At 40.1% G+C, this 19,280-nt stretch overlaps 1 pseudogene across 1 annotated transcript; it reads right to left on the bottom strand.

Annotated features, from left to right (window-relative positions):
* Positions 1 to 4,628: 4,628 nt before the first annotated feature.
* Positions 4,629 to 5,836, bottom strand: LOC308562351 (phosphorylated adapter RNA export protein pseudogene; annotated as a pseudogene). Its single transcript has 2 exons — positions 5,064 to 5,836; positions 4,629 to 4,963 (listed from the first exon to the last, which is right to left on the bottom strand). The product of its transcript is annotated as a phosphorylated adapter RNA export protein pseudogene (transcript).
* Positions 5,837 to 19,280: the final 13,444 nt, after the last annotated feature.

Genomic DNA, 19,280 nt, shown 5'->3' with positions numbered 1-19,280 from the left:
CTTTATTCTCTAGTCGCATGACTAGCCCTGTATTCCAAATGGGTGAAAATTACAGAGTTATAGGGCAAAAGCTAGGAGTACAGTGTGGCCGCTAAGCCATCAATGCTATTGTTTGACCTCAAAGTATCTTGTCTGTAAAATAGAGAAAATAATACCTACCTCAGAGTTTTGTCATGAGTTAATATATGTAAAAAATGAGTTAACATATACAGAATGTTGAGACTAGTGCCTGGCACCCAGTGAGCACTTTATAAATGTTTGATTGTTATATGTTTGAGTTGGTTGCAGTTTTCAATTAAGGGACTTCTTGCTTTATAGTTATATATTTTCCTTGATTTTGTTTAATTATCTATTTTCGTGGTTGCTTGGTTAACCCTACAGTAGATAGTGATGTATACTTTCATCAATAATGTTTTGGCTGACTATTTTCCACAGTCAGAGCTTAAGATATATATGCATTTGGACTCGTATAAAATCACCCATTTTAACATTGCTGAAACAGATGTATGTGTAATTTCCCTTGAATTTTCTTGCTCAGTGTCACTTTATTAGATGTGCTTCCGCCAAACTTGTATTATGTGAGTACCTTCCAGAAAAATCTCAAAGTATGTGTAATAAAATTACTGGAATATTTTTAATTGCCTGGAGCATAGTTTTATAATGTGAAATTTGATATAAGCATAAATGGCAACTTTGGATTTTTCTTTCCTCTCTAATGCTTGGTGGAGTTCTCCTCTCCACTGGCAAGTGGGATTGGGAGGAATAGGTTGGCCAAGGGGCCTGTGAAAGGTGCCCCTTAAAATTGTACAGTGCAACCATACACAGTAGCCTTAGGAGTGTTAGGCAGTGTAGGTAAGTTTGCGTCAAAAAAGCAAAGCCACGCATTTAGAGCAACCCTGAGTGGCACGCTCACTGGGCTGCCCTGCCGGGGATGCGTTTCACTGGCTTTTTGGGCTGTTTCTCTTAACGTGGGGCAGATGCTGTCAGCACAGGCTTTGCAGCCGTCAGACAGGGACCCCGAGATCTTTAGGTGGCTTGCCGCTGGGTGCGCCTGGCTTGCATTTCCCAGAGCTCGGCAGCTCTGCCAGCTCCCTCCTGCTCGCCTCCCGGGGCGCTCGCCAGGCCTCGGGGGTACCGACGGGCCGGCCCGCCCTGGGTGCGCGCCGCCGAGTCAGGCAGCAGGCGCCACGCTCCAGCCAGGCCCGCCCCGGCCGGCTCCACGCCCGCGCGGTGCCCACGCTCCGGGGTCCCTCCCTCAGAAACAGGAGGGGCGAGGGCAAGAGCGCAGAGCCCTGGGACCCACGGCGGGCTGTTTCTGAAGATGAAAACGTTCGGGCCTGGCAGGATGCAAATGTTAAACCTCTGTAGACAAGCCTCTTAGACGTAGTGTTTGGGAAGACGAAATAAATACCTTTGAAATTGGTTTTCAAATAGAGTGTTTTTCTTCATTTTTATATAACTGCGAAAATGACTGGACACTTTGGGCTATACATTGTTTTCACTCTTCCCAAATGAAATCACCTTTGGTAGAGAACCAAGCGTGGAAATTTTCAGCTCGAAAGAATGACTCTGTAAAATCATGAAGCAATTTCGCAGAAGTGGTGGGAAGAAGGCGCGCGTGTAGCCAGAGGTTGCTGACGTGGGTGGGGATGGGCTGTTTTAAACACACACGTGATGCTATATAATGAAGCATAAGCTATTGTTGTCTTGCCTGGAAATTCATCAATGTTTTTGTTGTTAACTTTAAAATACTGCAGGGCAAGTATTTTTAGGAGAACAGTTCTGTTAATTTGGGGACCACAATTTCATGTTTAATGTTTTTGTCACACAATGGAAAAGAAATATGGGGGGTAGCATTCCAGAGATTTGACATCTTTAAAAAAATTTTTTTCAATATATATAATAGAAATGTTTAGGTCTACTTTACACTTCCTAAAATAATTAGCTGAGTTTTAAAAATTGAATTTCTTCTTTAAAAAATTAGAAAATACTGATAAAAGTAGAAAATAAAAACGGCATATGGCCAACTACCAGAAATAACCAGTATTACTATTTGTTTTTATCGTTAGTGTCTGTGTGTTTGTGTCCAAATGTAACTTTAGTTATTCTTACAAAAATGGAATTATACTTTACAAATTGTTTTATAACTTTCTTTTCACTTAATAATATGTTGCCTGTTATAAGACTTTAACATTAGTTCCAAATAAACCCAGGTCCCAAAACTATGTACTTTTCCCCACACTGGATGTCACCTTTTATGCTCTTTGATGAGCTCAATTGATCGTATTATTTTGTTACATTGATCTGTCTATCATTCCACTAGGAACAAACTACTTAAATTACTGAATTTTTATGTTATCTTAATTTTTAGGATAAATAAAATCTTCATAACTCTTATTGTTTCTTTTCTTGGCTATTTTCTGATATTCTTCTAAGAGGCTGGTAGATCATTTTATTGACGTATAAATAAAAAACTTTTGCTTGGAGAGATGTTCAATATATAGGTTATTTTGGGGAGAACTAGCATCCTTACAACATTATCCTCTCTTCCTCACAACATTATACAGCCTTTCATTTATTAAATGTTTCTTTTATATCCCTTGGTAGTTTTCTAGCTATATTCATATGTAGGTGCTGCCTATTTGGGCATATTTGCTCTGGATTATTTAGCATTCTGCTTCTTGTTAAAATGAAATGTTTTTATTATATTTTCTTTTATTTTTTTAAGTAACATATGTGTATATTTTTAGGAGAATATAGAGGACTTGGTTCTTCCCCTGATCCTCAGTCCCACACTCCCCAGGAGCAAAAATTTTAAGTTTACTTGCAGTTTTTGTGGTGCTAAATTCTATAAATCAAAATAATATATGCTTAAAATTCTTGATATATTAACTTTGAACTGTGTTTATTAATCAAAACTGCCATCTTTATATTCTTACCTCTTTTATGCACTCAATATTTGATAAATACATTACTTATAGTTTATGAATCATTTAAGTTTCCTCTTCTATTAAATGCCTATTATTGTTTCTTCCCCCCCCAACCCCTCCTACCTTTCTTATTGATTGTAGAAATTCTTTATACATTCTAGATACTAATCCTTTGTAGCTTATATGAGTTACAAATACCTAATTCTAGCTTTTGTTTTTTTGTTGTTGTTTTTTTTCATTCTACAGTGTTTTTTAATGGAAGGAAGGTTTTGATTTTGATACAGATAAATTCATCCATCTTTTCAATTAGTGTTTGTGTTTTTTGCAACTTTTTTTATTTAAAAAATTATTTTCTACTCCCAGATCATGAAATGTTTTTCCTATATTGTTTATAAATGTTGTATAGTTTACTTTTCACAACTACAGTTTTATTCTACTTGGAACTGATTTTTGTGTATGGTATGGGGGTAGAAATCCAATTTTATATTTTTCACATGGAAAAACTTTTCCATATTTAGGAATTCAGACTTTCCCCACTAGTCTCCAGTGGTCACTGTGGGCGTGAATGAGATTCCATATTACTGTGCGTCTGCTTCTCAGTTCTCCATTCTGACCTTTTGGTTGACTCTCTGTCCCCAAACCAACATCGCCCTCCCATTATTACTGTAGCACTGGAATAAACCTTGTCACCTAGTAGAGCAACTCTCCCTGCCTTGTTCTTCTTCAGGAAAATGTAGGCTGTGCTTTGCCCTTTGTTATTGCATAAAAATTTTAGAATCATCAAATTCTATGAATTAAAATTTTATTGAATTTATAGAATAATTTGTGGAGAATTTTTGTCTTTTTGTCATTAAGCCTTTCTATCCATAAACATGGCATACTGTCCACTTACTTAGGTTAATATAATAATATCTTTAATAAAGTTTCATATTTTCTCCACACTTTTGCACTTCATTTGTTAGACCTATTCCTAGATGCTGTTGCTTTCATAATTAGCATCTTTAGTATTTTAACTATATATTCAGAACCTTTCCAAATACTCTTCTTATTTCTAATAATCTGTTACCTAAAGACACTTTTACTTTTTCAACATAGACAATTTTATTTTATTTTTATTTTTTAATGTTATGAATCAATACACTTGGAAAAGCTTCTGCTGTTTATTTACTTCTGGGCAAACGAATAAGTGGGAAGAGCCATCAGTATAAACATATTTGAATTTTAATCACTGTCCTTCAAATAGCCTAAGAGTTCTGAGAACACAGACAAACTAAAACTTGGATGCATTTGTAATAAATAGTTTAACAGTTTATGTGTCTTATCAGGATCTTTTAATGGAATATTTTGAAACCAGTCATAATTCACTGCAAAGATAAATCAGAAAAAGAAAACAAACTTTTGAATGGTAAGTTATAAAGATCTGGACAAAACTAATTGCCAACTAGTTATAATTAGCACATGCAGTAAATTGAGAAATTAAGTCCTCTGCTATATACTTTTAAGTATTTTATCAATCTTGAGAAAATTCTAAATGTTTCTATCGATCGCATTAATCTCTCCACATATTCAATTTTATTTAAAATAAGAAAACAAGTCTTTCCAGATTTCCATGTTTACCAGTGTAAAGTAAAATGAAGCAATTCAGTGGAAATGGTTTATTACAATATCACTTTAGAAGGATTTATTCCTCAAAATGTACTAAAAAATGCTCAAATCATGAGAATGATCACCTCAGTGGCCTCCTCTCCACCCAACTTTGTTTCTCCATGTGCTTCCTGAGGCCCATCAAGGGAGGCCAGGGTCTCATCTGTGTGACTTGCAAACGTTTCTCATAATGTAGCATCATCTTCTTGACAATTTAGACTTTCAATAGCTTGTTTCATCTTTCCCCCCAGCAGTTGTGTTCTCCTCTTCCAAGCAGCTTCTTTTCCATTTTCACATTCCTTTTGCTTTTCAATGTAGAAAATGTCCTTCCTTCATTTGTTCCTCACTGATGCTAGGAGCGTCTTTCAGGAGGTTCGGGAAAACACCTGCTGTTCTTCACTGCCGCTCTGGAAAGCTGAGTTAAACGAGATCTGCAAACTCATTGTAGGGCATCAGCTGCCGCTGCCTGGGGTCTGGCCCCAGCCCGGCCAGTGCTCTTGCTGCCATTCGTTTTAAAAAGGCCGCCGTTTTGTCCGACTTCAGCAGTTCCCCTCAGAAGTTGCCTTTTTGTTTCCAGTTCTCCCCACTGCTCGGGCTCTCAGATCTTTCTTTGGTTCCCGCAACCTGAAAGTAACTTCATCAGCCACTTTCTCCTGAGAATGGTCCTCCGTGATCTCATCCCAGCCTTCAGAGTTCCTTTCTAGCCTGTCCCCGAGCCCGACTGTGCCAGGTCGACTCCTTTTGAGATGGCCTTGCCCGTTTTCCTACTCCCCTGAGCCTGTTTTCTTGCCACCTCGCATATATATATTCATGTAGCTCTTCATCTAATTCTTTTGTATGCCCCTGAGACTCCCCATTAAACTTCTGAGCAAGCAAATAATTGCAGGTCTCAGACTGTCTGCTTTTGTCAACAGTGCCTCCTTTTGCAAGACGCCAGGTCCAGCGGCCCAGGCCCGTGACTGCTCGTGCAGCACAGCGCCCCGAGCGTGACAGCCTTCCCGCCTCCGGAGAGCCGGTTCCGGCTGCTCTGGCCCCGCCGAAAAGGCTCTGGTTTGGGAGCGGGAATGAAAACATTTCTGTCGCTTGCATTTCCGAAGAGAGCTGCCATCATGCGCATCAGAAAAGCGCTCTTCGCCTGAGTCCCCACCTTTATCAGCCGGGTGATGCGATGCTGGGCGCAGGCCACTGCCGTCCCCACCTGGCACTGTCACACCTGCAGCGGCCTGTCGCTGAGTGCCACCGCCAGGTGGGAAGCTGTCCATCTTCCACCTCGCCTGCCTCCCTTGCCTCGCTCCCGCGGCACAGTGAGTCAGGCTAGACAATTTTAAATATCTTTAAATATAATGTTTTGTCTCTCCCTTTCCAGTTGTTAAACTTTTATTTTTCTTGAGTTAATTCACTGGCTAAGGCTTCCAGTACAATACTGAATACGAGAAGAGAGACATAACATTCTCGTTTTGCCATTTTACAGAAGCTTTCTCATCAGGCTAAGGAAGTGCCTGGTGTGCTTAGAGCTTGTAATAATAAATAGATTTGTAATTTTATCAAATGCCTTCCTTGCGTCTATTGAGGTGATCCCATGGTCTTTACCCTTTAATTTGCTAAGGGGTTTTCGGATGTTACATCTTCTCGTATTCCTGGGGTAAAACCAAGTTGGTCATAACATTTCCTTGAACTTGGCTTGATAAGTTTTTGTTTAAGATTTTGCAAAGAAGTTCATGGGTAAAACTACTCAATAATGTTCCTTTCTTAACTTCTTTGCCTGGTTTTGATATCAAAGTTATACTCGCATCATAAAATTAATTGGGAAGTAGGCCCTGTTTTTCTATTATCTGAAAGAGTTTGGAGTAAGATTAGAATTATCTATTATTTGAGTGCTTGATAAAACTGAACTTTTAAAGCATCAGAGTCTAGTAGATTCTTGAAGGAAAATTTTAAACTGCTACTTCAATTTTTTCAAGGGTTGGTTATAGAATACTGATGTTTTCTATTTCCTCTCTGGTCCATTTTGTTCAGTGGCATATTTAAAGGTATTTATCTATTTCATATCTGTTCTCTAATTTATTATTTTAAATGTTACTCCTAACTGTTCCTATGTTTTTAATTTTTCCTTCCCCTGTAGTTTTCCCCTTCTTCCTATTATTTAAGCTTGTTCTTTGCCAGAAGTTTGACTATTAATATTTCTGAAGAACCAACTTTTAGCTTTGTTAATGCTCTATGGTATATTTTCTAGATAAAGAATTTCTGTTTTTATGTTCATTGTTTCCTTCCTTCTGCTTCTTTGGATTTATTTTGCTGTTCTTTGTAATTCTTAAGTAGCATGCTAAGTTAATGAAGTTCTTGCCTTTCACCTTTTCTAATTAAGCATTTAAAATATTAACTTTCATTAAGTGTATCTCTTTAGCTATAACTAAAATTTTAATATGTGATTTTTTTTGTTTTAGTTCTATTTTTTAAATTCCTTCTAATTGCTATTATGATTTCTTCTTTGCTCTATGCATTGTTTAGATATCTCAGTTAGAAACATTTTAAAATATGCAACACAGGAAAATGAAAGCGGAGGCACACACTGAGCTCCAAATAGAGCCTATTCCCTTTGTCAGAACAAGACCCAGGGCTTGAGACTGCCAGTGAGTGCCAAGGCCAAGGGACCCAGTGACACCGAGAGGGAGGAAGGACAGAAACAGAAAATTGAGGTTTAAAATATGATGGTTCAGATTGATGCCCATTCTGCCAATGAATAGCTGTGCCCCCACCCCTTGTGTTAAAGGAAAATAACAGTAACAACTGCCACATTGTTTTTCATATGTATCCTTTAGCCGCTGTACTGTCCCTGAGTGGTGAGAACTTTTACTCTCTTTTTACAGGTGAGGAAAATCCGTGCTTTAAAACATCATGTGATTGTTATTGGGTAGCAAAGAATTTAACCTTGTTCAAAGAGAGGTTTAGACTTGGCTATATATACACTAGAGCAAAAATAGTTTTTCAACAAATGGTGCTGGAACAACTCAGCATCTATATGTAGAAAAATAAATAAATCTAGACACAGACCTTACACCCTTCACAAAATTAACTCAAAATGATCACAGACCCAACTGTAAAATGCAAAATTATAAAACTCCTAGAAAATAATAAAGGAGAAAATCTAGATAATTTGGGGTTTGGCAATAATGTTTTAGATACAACACCAAGGCATTATCCATGAAAGAAAGAACTGATAAGCTGAATTTCATTAAAATGAAATTTTTATGCTCTGCAAAACATACTGTCAAGAGAGTAAGAAGATAAGCCACAGACTAGGAAGAAATATTTGCAAATGACATATCTGATAAAGTACTGTTACCCAAAATATATAAAGAACTTTTAAAACTTGACAATTTACAAACAACTCAAAAAATGGGCAGACATTAACAGACACCTCACCAAACAAGATATACAGATGGCAAATAAGCATGTGAAAAGCTGTTCCACATCATATGTCATCAGGGAACTGCAAATAAAAACAACAATGAGATACCACCACACACCTATGAGAATGCCCAAAATCTACAACACTAACACCAAATACTGGCGAGGACGTGAAGCGACAGGAGCTCTCATTCACTCTGGTGGGGATGCAAAAGCATACAGCCACTTTGGAAGTTTCTTGCAAAACTAAACATTCTTCCCATTTGATCAAGCAGTCATGCTCCTTAGTAAAGTTTACCCAAAGACAGTGAAAACTTAAGTGCATACAAAAACCTGCACACAGATGTTTGTAGCAACTTTATTCATTATGGCCCAAACTTGGAAGCAACCAAGATGTCCTTCGGCAGGTGAATGGGAGAACTGTGGTACATCCAGACAATGTAATATTACTCAGTGCTAAAAAGAAATGAGCCATCAAGCCATAAAAAGATACGGGAGAAACTTAAATGCACATTACTAAGTGACAAAAGCCTGTCTGAAAAAGCTGCATACTGTATAATTCCAACTATATGATATCCTGGGAAAAATAGGACTACGGAGACAGTTAAAAGGATCAGTGGTTGCCAAGGATTATAGGAGAGAGAGGGATGGATAAGCAGAACACAGAGGATTTTTAAGGCAGTAAAACTACTCTCTGATGCTATAATGGTGGATACATGTTGTTATTCATTTGTCAAAAGTGTAGAATGTACAACACCGAGAGTGGAACCTAATGTAAACTAAGGACTCTGAGTGACAATAATGTGTCAGTGTAAGTTCATCATCGATGTAGGTGATATGCAAGCACTTATCTGGTACAGGATTTTGATAGTTGGCAGACTGTGAGTATGTGGGGGTAGGAGGTATGTGGGAAATCTCTGTATCTTCCACTCAATTGTGCTGTGCTGTGCACCTAAAACTGCTCTAAAAAATAAAGTCTATTAAAAAACAACACATACACTGGACAGACTTCCTTCTAAGGTCTGCCTCTCAGAGGCCCGTCCCTCCTGAGACCCCAAAGGAGGCAACCTTAAACCTAAGCAAAGAAGTCAGAGGTCTCTTGTTGGATTCCCCTCCCACCCCCCAAACACCACCACCAAAAAGCCTTTCCTGGCCTCTTTTATAGTCCTAAAAACCTTGCATGTGAGCATCTCGCATTCCACAGAACATCTGCTGCGATGCAAAGGCCCCAGGGAGGGAGCCTCAGGGTCATTACCCCTCTCTGTGTGTGAGTTTGTCAGAGTCTCTTCTGAGAGCAGGAAGCAGGGAGAGAGACACAGATCTGAACCGGGCTTCAGACCCAGGACACACAGCACCCAGCACGGTAAACCTTTGACTCACCAAGGCTAATTCTCTAGGTCTCTGCCCGCCACTGCTCCCAGATAAGGCACTGATCTCCAGGTCTCAGATCTGCACATGCACACTGGCTTTCTGTGGAAATGCTTCATTCTTAAGGGACGATAGCAGGCAGCATGCCAGCCGGTGCAGGGTCACGCTTGGAAAACGTACAATCTTTCTGTGATTTTAAAGCCACACTCCATAAGGGCTGTCTACTCTGCTCATGTGTATCTGGTTCCAAACATGAATTCCCCCCCGTCCAACTCCAGCACACTGTGAGGCCACGGCTTGTCATCAGCAGTGAGAAGCTGGGAAAAGTTATCAAAGTCACTGGCGGGAAGAAGGGGTCACTGGTTAGGGAGAAAAGACAAATAAGAAAGGAAATGGGTCTTTCTTGCTGTAAATCCCATTGGAAGGGATTTGAAGACCAAATCCAGAACCCTGTGGAGCTCATTCCTTGTGCAGTATGGTGGGACCAGCTGCCGCCCCCGGCCTTCCACTTGAGTTGGCCTGCAGACTTGTTTGTTCTGGCTCAGAACCTCCAGCCCATTTTGCCAGCTGCCCCCAAGTCTGAACTGGCAGAGCAGAGTGTGGGCACGAGTTCTATCTTTGGAAGTTTTTCCTCTCTCTCTCACCACTAAAAATAAACCATCCCCGCTGTCCAATGTGGCTTGCAACAGACCCGCCCAAGGACCTCACTCCTACAACCAAGAAATATAGAGATGAACTATTGAGTGTGACATGGCTCTCCGGCCACTGCTTCGTTTTCTCCCACAACTTACTTCTCTCTGTCAAAGACTTCTTGGAAAAACTTGGTTTCAGGAAAACATTATGAGATTATTAAGCCATGTGCTATGTGAAATGGCAAAGATGGCCCTTTGTTGACACCTAAAAGACGGGGTTCAAAAATATGAATAACTGGAGAGGCGTAAAAAGGCAGAATCATTGGGAAACACCAGGACAGTCTTTTCTCTAGGAACAAGGAACAAGGGTCATTATAACTGGGATGGAAATAAAGGAAAGCAATTCACTGTGACCTCGAATTGTTCTCCTGAGAGACAACTTCTTCCCGTGGTCAGCCACTCTAAGAAACACTTGAGTGGGCGTGATTCACATCTGCAGACTTGTCTCACCTGAGTTTTCAATTTTAGATCAGGGGTTCAAGTTAAATATTTCATGTGAACAGACCAAAAATAGAAGATGAGGGAAAATGAAAGGAAGAAAGAAAACCTTTCATTAAACCAATGACAATGGATACTCAGCCAACATTCATGGAGCGCCAATGATAAATCAGGCACCGTGCTCCAGAGAGCTCCACGTCCACTAATCACCCCCACCCCACCGTGCTATTAAAACTCGTGCCATCTTAGGTTCCATATTTTCCAGAAGGAGACTACTGGTTGTTGGTTCATGTATGCATGCAAAGTTGTCTTGAACAGAGTTACCTTTCCTAAAAGGCCTTTTGGCCCTGGGATGCCTAATTCTAAAGGAAGGAGTTTCTCAAGGTGACTTCCTCAAATTCATTCTACTAAACAGTAACGTGAAGGTGTTTAAACATTTACGGGATTTTCAAACATAGCACAGTAAACTAATTAAGTCTCACAGTTCCAACCAGAAAAAGTGCAAAATAACGTTTTCAAGATGAAATTATGTGGTTTCTTCCTAAATGTTAAGAAGAGATCAAACCCACAAGAAGCAACATTCAAAGTTGCATCCCAGACACACAAAAAAGTGATCATACAATTACCAAGAAGTTGATAAAACCAGATGCAAAGTTATTCACAAATATGATGCTCATAAAGGGAGCAGAATGAGGTTTTGCTGTCACTTTGGATATCACTTTGGGATATAATGTGAAAGGTGAATTTCTCTTACCTGTGTGTGCGCCAGCTGACATTTTGTTTTTCTGCTGGGATCAAACCAACAAGGTACACACAGAGCAAAAGTCTGCTTCTTGAAAGCACATCACTTCCATATATGTGGGAGATGGCTTAAATAATTTGTTCCCTTTACCCTTGAAAACCCAGGCTATAAGAGAAGAGATTTTCCATATAGTAAATGATTATTTTGAAAGCCACAGTATCGACTAGAATCAGTGAAATGTGTAACAGGAAGAAGGCCTGGCCACTCAAAGAATGCCCTTGAATTGTTGACCTTGACTGAGTGGTGAGTTAGGGTCTCCTTATCTGTACTCCCATGAGTTCCTTTATTAGATGCTGAGCTTTTGGAGGTTAGCTCATTGACTGGCACATAGTAGGTGCTCAATAATAATTGCTGAATGAATGAACAAGGGCATCAATCAATCAGGACCCATGGGAATTAAGAGCAAGGTTTGCTTATTTCCTCAGAAGCTGAAAACTGGAGGCACTTTTCACACTTCCCTGGGTAACATGCCTCATATCATGTCCTTATCTCCCAAAGAGAATTTAAATCACAGAATGTTGGGGGAAAGCTGATGACCAAAGCGAGCAGACTCTTGTCTGGACACAAATAATTCACAAGAAACAGAACTCTGACAGGCAGCTCCCATCCTGGATAAGGCAGCTGTGAAGAGGGTAGGCAGACCCCTGGGGAAGTTTCTCTTTCACCCCTAAACCTGTTTCTGAGCAGAGTTCTAGATAAAAAGAAACGCAGTTCGGATCCAATGATATTATCAGTATCACATCTGCAAGTTCAACCCAAACCTCAGAAGCCACCTCTTCAGGAACTCGTTTCCCTTATCTCCCTTCTTTCTCCAGCCACTCTTCCTTTCCATTCACATTAACCTTACACTGTGCTGACACCATAACAGGCATTCAATGATATAGGTGGGGTATAATTAGGCCACAATATTTTTACCCACTTGCTACTGTCTAAGAGATATTTTTCTGAATTGCCTTGTGTGGGGCCATCTCTCTAAGGACAGTCGCATTGAAAGATGGGGTTTTCTTTTCCTCCCCATTGTGCTTAGCATGGAACAGGTATCCTGGGTTGGGTTCTCCAGAAGTGTTTCCCTGAGATGGCGGTACATGAGCAAGCATCTTATTAAGGAAGCAGCCCCAGTACCCCTTCTTCTGTGTTCCACCGTGCCCAGCCCAGAGTGACCACATGATGGATAGGCCTACAGTCTGTCAAAAGCCCCAGTTTTATACTAGAGTTTGGGCCACTTGCTTCTGGATCTTGAACGTTTGCCTGGGAGCCATCACTTCCCTCCATCACTTAATAGACACAGAACATTTATAGTCAGAAAGAGCCCAGGAGATCATGTAGTGGACCAGCCCCTCATTTTATGAGTAACAGACATTCAGGTACAGCCACATCTACCCTGGGGCATTTTGATGTGGTTCAAAGAATGGACTATTACACTTTCATCTTAAGAAAATTTTTCCCGATAACACGAACCACTACAGATACCCTCATGAAGGCCAGGGGCACATCAAGGACAGGAAGGGCAAGAGGACACAGCTCAGGGTGGTCTGCAGGGAACATGCACAGAACAAAGTTTTACATGCTAATGGGACATTTTCCTTAAGAAGCTTTATGGTTTTGGCTTTTACATTGTAGGTCTATAATTCATCTGGAATTAATTTTTGCATAAGGTGTGAGGTAAAAGTTGATGTTTTTTCCCCCATATATATATCCAGTTGTTTCAGGACTATTTATTGAAAAGACTCTCCATTTCCCATTGGGCTGCTTTCCTGTCTTTGTTGAAAATTAATAACTATGTAAGTTAGGGTCTATTTCTGAGCTCTTTCTTCTATTCCATAGATCACTTTGTCAATTTGTTTATCAGTACCACCCAGTCTTGATTATTGTAGCTTCATAGTTAGTCTTGAGGTCGTGTAATATAAGTTCTCCACTTTATTCTTCTCTTTCAAGATTGCTTTGATATTCTAAGTCCTTTGACTTTCCATTTAAAAATCAGCTAATTGATTTCTGGAAGGAAAAATAACCCTACTGGGATGATAACTGAATGATGCAGCATTTCTGTGAGCATGTCAAAACTCCTGCTCCTAATTTTCAGCCATGCATTTAGTTAACAGTGAAACTGAGACCTAAAGGAAGTCATGTGACTTACCTCGGGATGCCAGTTATGTCTGGATAACAATGATTCCAGGTATCACAACTCCCAGCCTATTTACTTGATTCCTCCTAACACTTTCTGACAAATATTTAGCATTGTCTAACAGGTAGACCAACACCCATGGGGATAAAAAAACTGTAGCTGACAAAAGCCTGTCAGGTTCACCTTCTCTACCCACTGAATGGTTTTCCTATACGGAAGAAAATGTCATTAGTTTTCAAAATGACAAAGTCTTATCTTGTCTCCATGGTAACCCATCTTCTTTAGGCACCCTGACTGGCCTCTTTCTTCAAATAGCTTTTCTTTCAAACTTTCGGGGACTGAAAAGCAGAGCCTGGCTGCACATTCTGATATCCACTGGAGGAAGTCAGCACACAAGAGAATAGGGGTTATATCTTAAGATTTCACTTACAAGGGGGCCTGTTTGGGAGAGGAGGGTGTCTTGGGCACTCCAGGGAAGCTGTGGACAGCAAGGATTAACCTCTCAGAATTTTGAGTGTAGGCTGAATGCTGAGGTGCGTTTGTTCAAACTCTTAATTCTTGCCCTCAAGGACCATCTATTCTACTTAAATAATTAGGACACAAACAAAGCAAGCCAAGTTGTTCTATGGAGAATGTCCCTTCCTGCAGGAAATCTCAGAGCCTTTTATAGATCAATCTGCCTTGTGGCTCCCAAGAAGGAGCATGGCATGTAGAATTTCCAAACTTAACTGGCCCTAGAAATGATTCAATAGAATGTTATTACTTGTATTATTCTTTTTTCAGGAACCTTGACATCCCTGAGTGACAAATAGTCATCTTTTGATAAATTCCATAGACTGAACGCTTGTTTATATTCGTGAAATAACCTTTATTATTACTTTGCATAGGAGCAACTCACAATACCTCCACTCAGTGCTACCCCAAAGGCCCACAATGACCCATAATTGGTGTGGATTTTGATGATATTGTCCGACATGCCTGTGTCCCTTAACATCAAACATTTACTTGAAGACATACATTTACTTGTATATCAAACATGTCCTAGATGTTTAGACATCTGCCTTATATCCTAGCTGTAAGTAATCTAGGCTAGAGCAGAAACTAGATCATGAAGAATGAGAGAGGCCCTCTCCAAAGGACCCAGGGCGCAGTGTGTTTGGGGGGTCATGAGGGCATCTAATGAGGAAGATCTAGGTTTGAGAGACCTCATGGCCAAGCCAAGAGGACATTTCCATTATACATGATCTCTAGAGGCTAGAAGGAAAGACCTTTTCTTTGTTTGGTGCTGAGTTTTATAAGTTCTTTATAAAGTTCGAATATTAACCCCTCATCAGATGTATCATTGGCAAATATGTTCTTCCATTTATTGGGTTGTTTTTTCATTTTGGTGATAGTTTCCTTTGCTGTGCAAAACTTTTTAGTTTGACTTAGTCCCACTTGTTTATTTTTTTCTTTTGTTCCCCTCACCCAAGGAGATATATCAGAAAAATATTGCTAAGAGAAATGTCAGGCATTTTACTGCCTATGTTTTCTTCTAGAATTTTTATGTTTTCAAGTCTAACATTTAAATCTTTAATCCATTTTTATTTTATTTTTGTGTATGGTGTAAGAAGGTAGTCTAATTTCTTTATTTCTTTTTGGCACATATCCGTCCAATTTTCCCAACACTGTTTATTGAATAGACTATCTTTACTCCATTGTGTGCTCTTGCCTCCTTTGTCAAATATTAATTGACCATAAAGGTGTGGGTTTATTTCTGGGCTCTCTGTTCTGTTCCACTGATCTAAATGTCTTTTTTATGCCAACACCATGCTGTTTTGATTACTATGGCCTTGTAGTATAGTTTGATATCAGGTAGTGTGACTCCTAAAACTTTGTTCTTCTTTCTCAAGTTTACTGTGGCTATTTGGGATCTCTGTGGTTCCATATACATTTTTGGAATATTTGTTCTAGTTCTGTGGACTACACCATTGGTATCTTGATAGGAATTGTACTGAATCCATAGATTGCTTTGGGTAGTATGGACATTTTAAGGATGCTAATTCTTCCTGTTCATGAACATGGTATATGCTTCCACTTATTTGTATCTTCTTCAGTTTCTTTCTTCAGTGTCTTATAATTTCCTGAGTACAGGTCTTTTACATCCTTGGTTAAATTTATTCCTGGGTATTTTTTTATGCAATTGTAAATGGGATTGTTTTCTTAGTTTCCCTTTCTGAGAGTTTATTATTGGTGTATAAAAATGCATCTGATTTCTGCATATTTATTTTGTATCCTGCTACTTTACTGAATTCATGTATCAGTTCTAGTAGTTTTTTTGGTGGAATATTTAGGGTTCTCTATATCCAATATCATGTCATCTGCCCTAAATTTGTTCTGCAGCCTGCATGCCCCCATCATTGAACTTTTAAAAAAGTTCAGTTGGGTCCCAGTCAGGTAAGAGGTAAAAATCTTTATATAGCAAGAATAACTGATCCCCAAATTTTATTTGAGTCCTAAAAGAAAAATTAAATTCATTGGGTTAGAAATATTCTCAGAGGAAGTTGAACTCTCTGGAGTTCCCCTCTGTTCACCCCAGCAGCCTTGTTTGAAACTGTTCACCACTCTGCTCCAATGGCCCTGCCCTGGCCCCTTGGCCTTCCCTCTGGTGCCAGAACATTCCCCATTTGTGTTAACTCTAGTGGGAAACAAGTTAAACCCAAAGTCTCTAATTCCACTTGGCAACCCATCAGGATATTGAGGTCTTTATTAGAAAACTACCTCTGGTCTAAAAAGGTTCCAAAATCTGTTAACTCTCCCTAGGACCAACACCCAGTCTGGGCTCTCTACCCTGGGAAAGAGGCTTGGGCTATATACTTGGCACTTGCATTCAAGCAGCACATCCTAAATTCCCTCAGCCAACTTGATATCCATCTGATAAGGATCAGTTTGGGGTGTCTGAGCAGCTAACCCAGAGACCAAGAACTCCCTTTGCTAAAGGCACCCCTTCCAGAGAGCCCTCCCTGATTATCCCAGCCCCATAGTGTTCCCTTCTCAAAACCTTTGCAAAATGTACTGGGCAAGTTGTGTCTTAAGCATTAATCTTTGTACCATGGGACTTCTCATCTTTAGTGTGGACATGTGGGGAGGAGAATCAATTCACTCTAGAGTACGAGTGACGTATATATGACACTATTACCCCCAAGCCCCACATCTTCCCTGTGACAGACAATATAAATCAACCACTTGCTCTTTTCTACTGAGCTCAGATATGGCCTCAAAATCCTTCTGCACAGTAATTGATAGGAGCTGGAATCTAAAATGAAGTACATTTTTCATCCCTGTTCTAGAGATTAAAGTGAGCTATAACAATGTACTACAAAAGAGATACAGGTTATATGGTAATTTGATGAGGGAGAGATTGTTTTAATCATTTACTTAATTCTTCAGATACTTATTGAGAATTTACTCTATGCCAGGCACTGTGCTCAGCACAAGAAGGTAGAAACACCCCATGAGTATAGAACAGGGGCAAATAAGATTGGGGGAAGCGCCAAAGGAGGCTTCCTCGGGGAGAAAGAAATTTTTTTAAGGAAGAAAAGAAACTAGATAAATTTGGAAGCGGGATGGGGGAGAGCATAGCAGACAGTAGGAAAAATTTATGTACAGACACAGATGTACAACAGCTACCCAAGTGTTTTGATGACTAAAGTAAAGAACATCAGATAAAAACAACAGGAAATGAGTTTTTTATGTGTATTTCTCAGAACACTAATGTCAAAAATATAATGGGGCAGTGTTTAAGAAGATTCATGATACTGTGTCTGCAAAAGGGCTGTGCAGACGGGGGCATGCTGTTAAACTAAGCTACCCAGCAGCAGCTGGGAGCTTGTTGGAGATGCACATTCTCGGGCTCCACTCAGACCACAGAGTCAGAAACTCTGCAGAGGAGTCTATGGATCTGGGGTTTAGCATGCCTTGTAGGGGATTCTGATTCCAGAAGAACTGCTCCACATACCAGTTGATGCTATTACAATCACTGAATGTCCCTTGGGGACCTTCATCACCCCAAACTAGATGCAGCATTTTCCCCACTGCGCTCAGCCTTGGCTCCTCCAGATTTACCTGACTCCATCCATGCCCATGCTGGTGCTGCCCAGCATTGACACCACATTTGATCCCCTCTCCCCACACTGTCTGACACATCCCATCTGCCCTCACGCTCTGGGAGTTTGTTAGTCTGACTAATAACCTGAAGCCACTAGACATGGATAAAAGGTCAAGAGACAAAGTGACAGTGGGCAGAGTGGAGGAGGTCATGTCAACCTATTCAGCCAGATGGGCCTTTTTTCCTCAGTCCCCCTCTGGGCAAGGACAGAGGGCCCAGTCTCTAAGCTGGCCTGCCTGGGTTCACATCCTGACTTCTCCTCTTTCTTGCTGTGTGACTTGGGGTGGGTTAGTTAAGATCTTGGTGCCTCAGTTCCCCCAGCTATAAAACAGATTAAAATGGTATTTATTTCATAGGGTTGGTGTAGGAATGAATGAGTTAACATAGATAAAGTACTTTTCAAATAGAGTCTGGTTTATTATTATTATTATTATTGTTATTATTATCAGCATTAGAGTATTCACCTATTGCAACAGTCCCCTGTCCTTCCGTTTCTCTTCACTGCTCTTGGCCTTACAACTTGCCCCACTGGACATTGTGAATGTGGCAACTTGTGTTGAACATATCATTCCCCCCTTCAAAAGTCTTCAGTGGCTCCTCTCCCTTGTAATTATTATTGATTTTAACCCTCACCCCCTTTTTAAAGTAATGGAACCCATTGCTTCTAATAGACTCTTACAAATAGTAGATCTGTTTTGATTGAAGTCAGGGGATGGGAAGGCCCTTCCAACACCTCCCTTGCTCCCAAGAGATATCTCCACGGAACTCTGGGATCTAAGGAATCCAACACAGAAACCTCTGGCCTGTGAAATCCAAACAGCAGTCAAGTTGCCCATTTGTTTCAAGATCATGGACTCCTCCCCTGGAAGGCAAATCACCACGTGCAATTGCACCTCACATTTTTGCTTGAGCTGCTCACTTGGTGCACTCATCAAGGTGGCTTCAGTCTGAACTTCCCACCTAACTGTCAGATTTCACTCTGCTGTGTCCTCCTGGTCAGCCCAGCCCCGAGGGACCCTCCTTCCTCTTGACCCTGGTCTCCCTTGTACTTTGTCAGACACCCTCCCTCAGGCAGGGAACAACAGACCCTGGGGAACCCTGAGAACAGAGGAGCCCAGGAGTTATTTGCAACTCAGAATGTTCTGGCCAGCTGCCCAGGCTTTGTTCCTACTTCTGATGTTCTTTAGAATCTTCTCATTACATCACTAAGGGAAGCACAACTAAGCACTAATCTCTCCCTCTCTTTTTAATAACTTTTATTGTGTTTTCTGATTATAAAAGTAATATATTGGAAAAATATGTAAACTACAAAAAAATTTAAAAAAGAAAATAAAGATACACTATAATGTTTCCACAGAGACAAGCATTGTTAATACTTTGGTATATTTCCTTTGAGTATTTCTGTACCAATACATTCACATTCACTCTTACTATTTGGATCATAATTATATAACTATAGGTTATATGTCATTGAAAAGTCTTCAAAAACAAAGTTTTTAATAGCAAAATAATATTTTTCCCATTGGATATACATTTATTCAATAAAAAAAAAAATAACTAATATTTTGTTGTTGTTAATCATCACCCGAGGATATTTTTTCCATTAATTTTTAGAGACAGTGGAAGGGAGGGGGAAGAGAAGGAGAGAGAAACATCAATCTCACATCGATTGGTTGCTTCCCACAGGCGCCCTGACTAGGCCAGGGATCAAACCTGCAACCTAGGTACG

Source organism: Miniopterus schreibersii (assembly GCF_964146895.1).
Source record: "Miniopterus schreibersii genome assembly, chromosome: 10".
Classification (NCBI taxonomy): domain Eukaryota; kingdom Metazoa; phylum Chordata; class Mammalia; order Chiroptera; family Miniopteridae; genus Miniopterus; species Miniopterus schreibersii.
This window is presented reverse-complemented; position numbering and strand designations above follow the sequence as displayed.